Source organism: Balaenoptera ricei, chromosome 4 (genome assembly GCF_028023285.1).
Source record: "Balaenoptera ricei isolate mBalRic1 chromosome 4, mBalRic1.hap2, whole genome shotgun sequence".
In the NCBI taxonomy this organism is placed as follows: domain Eukaryota; kingdom Metazoa; phylum Chordata; class Mammalia; order Artiodactyla; family Balaenopteridae; genus Balaenoptera; species Balaenoptera ricei.
In genome coordinates, this window is record NC_082642.1 from 88,899,504 (window position 1) to 88,905,811 (window position 6,308).

The window sequence follows — 6,308 nt, forward strand, 5'->3', positions numbered from 1 at the left end:
ACAGGTCTTTTGCCCTCTTAGGTAGGTTTATTCCTAGGTATTTTATTCTTTCTGTTGCAGTGATAAATGAGAGTGTTTCCTTAATTTCCCTTTCTGATTTTTTGTTGTTAGTGTATAGGAATGCAAGAGATTTCTGTGCATTAATTTTGTATCCTGCTACTTTACCAAATTCATTGATTAGCTCTAGTAGTTTTCTGGTGGCATCTTTAGGATTCTGTATGTATAGTATCATGTCATCTGCAAACAGTGACCGTTTTACTACTTCTTTTCCAATTTGGATTCCTTTTATTTCTTTTTCTTCTCTGATTGCCATGGCTAAAACTTCCAAAACTATGTTGAATAATAGTGGTGAGAGTGGACATCCTTGTCTTGTTCCTGATCTTAGAGGAAATGCTTTCAGTTTTTCACCATTGAGAATGATGTTGGCTGTGGGTTTCTCTCTACATCTTAATTATTACTAATATGTGATTAACAGAAATCTAATTCTAGTGCAGTGTACTCAAGGAATCTGAACCAGAGCTGGGCCCCCAATTGATTGGTTTGACCCTCAACATTTTTGCATGCGGATGGCACACTCAGCCTTGCTGGTCTTTTCCATTCTTATCATAATATGACTTATTTCTCATGTGTGTGTTTTCAAAAAAAAATTAGGTCATGCCTTTAAGCTGGTTCTAGACTAAACCTTAGGAACTACCTGGTGTTTACCCAAAGTAGGAATAAAGTACTTGAGCATATAATCATCCCTACTGCTGCTATTTAGCTGTTAATGACAAATTTCATTTGGACAGTTTTTAACCACAGTAGAATGATTTTTTTTTAACTATACAGAAGTCAGTGTGCAAAGCCATTAGCATGTGAAACAAGATATAGTGAATTTGCTGGTGGAAGGAAAGATTAGAACAAGTGATGTAATCTTTCTTTAGGATGTCTAAAATTAGGTTCATTTACCTCACAGATGGGAGGGCTAAAAACAAGAGAAAGGTCCCATATGTTCCACACTATAAATCTCTACAGAAAAGTTTTCTAAGTCTTGTGAGAAGCATTTGAACAAAAATATCTACTTCCCTAGTGGTATTTAAGACTAGAAAATATATCTCTTGATGATAGGTCCATTTCTTTCTCTGAAAGTTCAGTGCTTGGTTCACATCTAGTTTATCTGACATTCCTCACTACTTTCTTACTAGGAAAAAGCTTTACTAACCTTTTAACTATTTTTCTACCTGTGGCTAATAATAGTTGTACTTAATAGAATATTCTTTCCATCACCCAGGTTTTTAACTTTAGTGCTGCTTGACATTCTCTTCCTCAAATATCCAGTCACTAGATACTATTGATTCTTCCTTAACATCATATTTTTTCTTGCTATCATTTCCACTGTCATCACTGTAATCGAGGTCCTTAACCCACCCTCACCCCCAGGCCTGAATTACTGCAGTGACCTCTTAAATCATCTCCCAACCTCTAACTGCTTCCTTGCTAATCCAGTCTGTCAGCCACCAGATGACTTTTCCAAAGATGCAACTTGGATTGTGCATCTCCTCTCCTCCATGACCTTCATGGGTACTAGATCCAAACGAATCAATTGACCTGTATATATAGTTTCTGGAATGTAGTATGTGGTCAATAAATCACCTACCTCCCCAGTCATCTTTAGTCACACACCCCCTGCAGTGCTTGTCTTGTGGCTGGTGGTCATGCAGATTCTTACTGTGCTGATTGCTGTGTCCTCCCCACCCAAGTCCCCTCAACAAGACTCTACCTGTCTTCAAGACCCACCCTAGGGACTTCCCTGGTGGCGCAGTGGTTAAGAATCTGCCTGCCAATGCAGGGGACACGGGTTCGAGCCCTGATCCAGGAAAGATCCCACATGCCACGGAGCAACTAAGCCTGTGCGCCACAACTACTGAGCCTGCGCTCTAGAGCCCGTGAGCCACAACTACTGAGCCCGTGTGCCACAACTACCGAAGGCCGTGCACCTAGAGCCCGTGCTCCACAACAAGGGAAGCCACCGCAATGAGAAGCCCACGCACCACAATGAAGAGTAGCCCCTGCTCACCACAACTAGAGAAAGCCTGTGCAAAGACCCTATGCAACCAAAAATAAATAATAAATAAATTAAAAAAAAATAAAAGACCCACCCTAAATCCCTCCTACAGAAGCCTTCCCAGTTACAGCCCTTGATGCCTGAATTCCTGCAGTACTTATTGGGTGTCCACTTAATACTGAGCGTGCACTCTCTGTGCTGCCTTTACAGATTAGGTGGCCTTCACCTTGTATTCCTCTGCCCCAGTGAAGTGCCCGGGACAGGTGATCAGGGCACACAGCTCCTCTACTTGTCCAGAGCCTGCCGGCCTCTGTACAGCATGGTCATCTTCACTGCTGTGGTTTTTAATGGGCTGAAAACAGACTTGTATAAGTGTTGGCAATGACTTCATTTGCAAATTGGTAGAGTTGGGGGCATGGAGTAGGGGATGAGAATGGATAAAAAGGTCTGACTATAAATCTCTAAATTAGCTAAACTTTTTTGTTTAATTATAGTCCTTTCCTTTCTGGTTCCTGGAATAACAATCTCCCTCCCTGAACATGCTTTGTGACTTTTTTTTATCAATTTTATCTTTCTTGTGCATATGTTTTCATTATAAGTCATCTGAAACCTCCTCGGAAGTAGCTGGATATGAATAATTTCTCTGAAAGTCTTATTGACAAAGCCAAATATAGTATTCTTGATTTTACTCTTTAGCCTCCTTTTGTACTGGTTTCCACTCAGATTAAATCTTATATTCAATGAAATAGATGGAGATTTATTAATGGCTTTAGAGCTGTATCTCCAGAGTTAATCTTGGAGCCTTCTAATCTTCTAAATTTTAAAGTCTGGACTGCAAGGAGAATTTTCAGGGGGAAAAAAAACTTTTGTGGTTTGATAATTAAAATAATAAACTGAGCTCCAGGATGAGAGACCTATCCTTGAATGCAGGTCTGACGCCCAGTGGAGCCTTTTCCACCCTTCATTTTACCCATCTCTGAGGAAGAAGCATTTTCTCTTTTCCTTTGAAGATCACCCTCTGCTTGTCCTCCTGGTCTTATTCCTCATATCTTCTTCCATTACCCTCTTTTCCTGTATTGTTATTCTCCTTCCTCCATGGGCTACCTGTGCTCTGACTATATGATCAAATTTCTCCTATCCTATAAAAACTTTCCCTTGACCCCAAATCTCCTGAAAACAACCCCTCTTCTCTTCCTTTCCTAGCCAAATATCTTGAAAGAGACACACTGTCCACTTTTCACTTAAATAATATTTATTGAATGCCTACTTATCCCAGACATGATGCTAGACATTGGGAATGATGGCAGACAAGACACCACCCAGGCCCTTGAGGAGTTCAGCCTCCTGTCCAAGGCTCAGCCCTTGCCATGCCACTGAAACAGCTCAGACAAAGCTTCTGGGGACCTAGTCCCCAAATTCTGTGGCTCTTCTCAGCCTCCCCCTCCAGCAGTACAAAACACCTTAACAATAGGTAATAACATCCTCAAACCTAATAGCTCGCACTTAGAAATCATCCTCGCTGTTCAAGGCCCTGTGATGAGTACAGAGAATCTGCCTTTGAAAAGCTTACACATAGAATATCATGTAGCCCAAATACACAGGGCTTCCCCTAAGTCCAGTTTCATAGGGAAAATACTTCTGAAGAGGCAAAAGCTTTTATTCACAAAACTTGCTTAATATGCCTACCATTGATCTCAATATACAAATTCAGATGTATTAAACAGCAAATACTTGGGGAGTGACATCAGGAGTAAGAATGTAATATCCTTTTATAACACATTTACTGCTGCAAATGTTCACCATTCCTGATTTCTCTGTGCATACCAGCCCTTCCAAGTGTCCCCCAGAATAAAAATTGTCTGGACTTTTTCTTAGTCATAGACCTGAAAACCCATAGAAATAGAAAAATACAAATTATGGTTTGTTGAAATGAAAAAATATGAATTTTCCTAAGACTCTGGGTAAAAGAATTGTTCACGTTTTGTTGTCTCATTAGGCCCCATATCTGCCAATACAGGTTCTCTGCTCCCTGTCAAAGGCCCCCTCTTCTTTCTGAATCCCCAGAGGCTATCTTTAGTGTGTTCCATCCAATAGCATCTGCTACTGTTCCTGAGTTCCATAACAAGCAAGCTCCCGAATCCTTGGAGAACGAGAGCTGTGTCTTTGGTAGAGAAGAGCTCTCTGTATTTCATATTATGGAATAGGGTCAGGAGGTCCCAAAGCATTGTTGCTTAGGCCCCAACATCTTACGGAAGTGTTAGTGAAACCAGTTCTTATGTTTTTTATACTCTCCCTCTAACCTCAGTATGAGTCCAGAATGAGGACCAAACTATCCTCAGTGCTTCTGCTCCTCTATAAGGCTATTCCTGGGCTAAACTACTCTCACTGCATCCCATTCAATCCTCTGATTCACCCAGGTATGTCTGCACCCCAGAAATAGGATCCAGGCTCAAGCTGAGGCAGAGTTCCCCATTACACACAAGTATCAATACAAAGCTATGTCCATGCTAAGGCCAGGCAAATGGACCTGATGTAGAAGCCCCTGGAGTCCAGCAACAGCGAGTTCCCTGATGAGCCACAGTTGAGGAATAACTCCTGAGAGATAGGGAAAGGACCCTCTGTGAAAGAGCTCACCCAAGCTCTTAGCTTGTAGCTGTTTGACACCTTATCGGTGTCACCAGGAGTTTTACTAAAGGACCGACTTGATGAACACAAATCCTGCCAGTAACTTCTGGTTGTTCCTGAGTGTGACAAAGTGAGCCTCTTCATCCTCATGGGGTGAGGCTTGCTAAGGACACCTATTTATACCATCCCCTTAGGACAAGCCATAGCCCTTCTGCCAGGGCCATCTACTATCAATTCGTGCAAATTAGAAAGAGGTGCCCCTCCTTCGGATGGATCCAGCTGGGGATGAAAAAACAGCTTCCACCAAACATGCCCCCCCTCAGATTCTCCAGAGCAGACAGCTATTGGGGAAAGAAGAATGGCACATCAGAGCCATCATGACCTGCCTTTTACAGGGGAAACAAGCCCAGAGAGGAGAACGAACTTGCCCAAGGTCACACAGTGAGTCAGTAATAACAAGAGTACAGCTCAGGTCTCCTAAAGCCCAGCCATGTAACATCCACAGATCATCTCAGGGTGTGACAGTTTCATGGCCCAATCAGAGGACCCAGGGCTCCCTTCCCCAGGGAGCAGAGCAGGCTCAAGGACTGACAAACCCAGACCCAAGTTCCCTTCTCTCTCACTCAGTGTTTTTTTTACACATGTCCTCTACCCAAGACAGGGAGGAGCTCATTCCTGGGTACTCATGGGGGTGGGGGAGGGGTGGCAATGACAAAAGATGAGGACATATATGCATTACTGAGTAACCATTTCTGCAGTCCAGCCCCCTCGTCCCCAGTACACATGGAGAACTGCAGTTCTGGTCTACATAGAACAGTGCTTCTTAAACCCTGCTGTGCACCAGAATCAAAAACATAGATTGTTGATTGTCTTCCCCTAAAGTTTTTGATTCAGTGGGTCACATGTGGACCTGAGAATCTGCATATCTAACAAGTTCCCAGGTGAAGCTGGTGCTGCTGATTTGGGGACCACACTTTGAGAACCACCAGCCTAGTCCATCTTTGGTCTTCTTCCCATCCTCCAAAGCATGATGGAATGAGCGAGGCTCTGCCGGAGACCTGGGTTCCAGTTCCAGCACTGTCACTGACGAAATATGTGACCCAGGGCAAGTCACTTCCTGTCTCTAGGCCCAAAGAGAGGCAGTGAGATACCCCCACTGCCAGCTCCTCCCCAGTCAGGACCACATCAACCTGGGTTCATCTCTGTAGCCCCAGATCCTTTGTACAATCTGTGCTTGAAGAGATGCTGGTGAATGAATGTGATTGCCTTCGAGCTTCCTTCCAGCTCAGGCCCTAGGATTCTGACCTCTTCTTCTTTCCAAATCCGAACTTTTCCCTCTCCAGTTGGACCAGATATTTGGGATCTTTCTAGGACAAGAGGAGGGGAGGATGTTCTGGAATTCAGGGCAGATTGTTGAGTTGAGAGAGCCCTGGAACACCTGTGAGCTGGGGGAATCAGGCCCCAGACAGCAGATACCTTACTCTCAGAAACAGCTGAGGGTGTGTGTCCAGGCCTAGGAGCATGGGGCTCAAGAGAGGCCTGCGGTTAGACTCAGCCCCCGCACCGGCACAGGCTCCAGCAGGGGGCGCCAAAGAGAAGCGTAAGGCCAGTCCGGTCAGCGCCCAGGTGTCCAGTCGGG